Source organism: Hyperoodon ampullatus (genome assembly GCF_949752795.1).
Source record: "Hyperoodon ampullatus genome assembly, chromosome: 10".
Lineage (NCBI taxonomy): Eukaryota > Metazoa > Chordata > Mammalia > Artiodactyla > Ziphiidae > Hyperoodon > Hyperoodon ampullatus.
In genome coordinates this window covers 7,218,768-7,221,004 of record NC_136923.1, presented here as the reverse complement: position 1 = coordinate 7,221,004, position 2,237 = coordinate 7,218,768, and positions in this window count along the sequence as shown.

The window sequence follows — 2,237 nt, the reverse complement described above, 5'->3', positions numbered from 1 at the left end:
ACCTCCTCTCTGAGCTTCGTCTCCTCTGTTCCATCGCTGGGTTGTCGGGAGGAGCACATAAGGTGCTACATGGGAAGGGTTTAGCATATCGATGGCACAGAGTAGGCTTGTAGTAAATGGCCGTTGTTTTCATTAGAAGGGTTATTATCTTAGATGCTTCCTAGTGTAAAACCATGGTCTCCAGGGCAGGGGCGTGTCTGATTCATCCCTGACAGACCTCAAATCTTTACTGAGCACCTACTACGTGCCAAGCTCTCCTCTAGCTCTGGAAGGATAGAGGGGAACAAGGTCCCTGCCCCCATGAGCTGACTTTCCAGTGGTGGAGGAGACAGACATGGAACAATCTGCACAAATAAAAACAGAATGTACCAGGCGGGGGTGTCACTGTGATGAAGCATGGAGGCACAGCAAGGGGCAGGGAATGACAGGGGAGCCTCTGCTTTGGATAAGGGGCCAGGAAAGGCCTCTCTGAGAAGGTGGTGTTTACACACCTACTGGAGTCAGTGAGTAGCGTGAGCCACGTAGACATGTGGGGAGAAGCATTCCTGGGGAGGGAACGGAAAGGACAAAATCCCCAAAGACTGTGTCTGGCGCGTCTGAGAAACAGCAAGGAGGCCACGTAGTGTGTGCTCAGAACACGTATGCAGAACTGACATGTTATTACATTATTTATACTATTATAGAAAAAATACTGTTATACCCATTTATTTATTCTTTCCTATTTTATTAATTGGAATCATATTCATTGAGCTTCTTCCAAGTATCATGTCATTGAATGCTCACAGCAACCCTTTGCGGGGGGTGCCATTGTCCCCACTTTGCAGATGTGCAAAACTAAGGCTCAGAGAGGTAAAGTGCTTTGCCCAAGGTCACACAGCAGGTGGATGTCTAAGTCAGGATTTGAACCCAGGACTGTGTGATATTTCAGTTCTTGCTTTTTCTCCCAGGACGCCAGGCTTGGGTGGTACTCATGCTCCCCGATTCCTGCTCCCCCACCATGAGTTACTCTGAGCCCCAGGTGGTGACCTCCCTCCTTCCTTCCCTGGCCGGGTATTTATAACTGGTTTCTATGGTCTCCAGCCTGGGTCTCTGTTCTGAGACACAGAGGTAAGCATGGGGAGTGGACCCTGGGGTGGCCACTGTGGCCTCAGGGATCCAGTTCCAGTTCCAGGAGCCCAGGAGTGGCTGAGGAGATAAATGAAGATGCTGGAGGGCAGGCAGATGCTTGGGAAACATGGGCTTCTAAGAAGTACATCAAAAAAGTCAAACTGCAGATGCTCCACCAGCTCAGCTCAGGTCTCTCATGGCCTTGATGAGCCTGGATTCCCAGGGAGATCGTGCTTCAGCAGTGCAAGGGAAGGAGACAGAAGAACATTCTAATAGAAGAGCTGATGGAAGGAGGTGGCAGAGAGATCCCAGGGCAGGGCTCCAGGAGAGACCAGGCTGCAGTGGGATGCAGGGAGTGGGCGTGGAGGGGATAGGATTCCCAGAGGACAGGGTACTGGGGCCGACTTCACAGGGAGGGAGGAGAAATGGATTGGGCATTGAGTCGGGTACCACAGGGCGCAGTCACCAAGGGCTGTGTCCGGGGTGGGGAGAGCGGTCAGAAGCGGCTGGAACAAGTGTTGTACTAGAGGGCAAAGTTCTGTACCATTATTCGGTCTTTATCCTTCCCCTGCCATCATTTATCTCAGTCAGTGGCAGAGATTCGAACCCAGATCTGTGTGAGTCTGAGGCTCATGCTGTTTATACTCTATCCTGCTAAGAAGCAGAAGGTGGGTCATCATGGTGAAAGGACCAAGGTGGTTGGGGAGGACAGGTATCAGAGGTACAGTGGCAGAACTAGGCATGGCCCAAAGCTGGGGGGTGTAGCGCTGCATGCTGGCTGAAGATGGTACTGTGAAGGTGGCATGGCAAGCGAGTAATCCGGGGACATTTCCCCCATATCCAGAAGTAAGGCAATACCAGGAAGGAAGGCCAGGATCGTAATAAGCTACTTGGCAGAATGAAGTGTGCTGCCTGGCATGGTGATGCCTGTGGTGCCTCTGCTGGCATCTGTGCCTCTTCCTCTGGGTCAGAGCAGCCTGGATTGCCTTTGGGAAATTGCTCATCCCTGACTCTCAGACTGTGGGACTTTGATGGGACTCCCAGGATGGGTGTGAATCCCAGCCTTGGCCAAACAAAGCTTTGCGGTCCCCACCCAGTGACCGGTCTGTGGATGTGCACGTGGCCTGTGA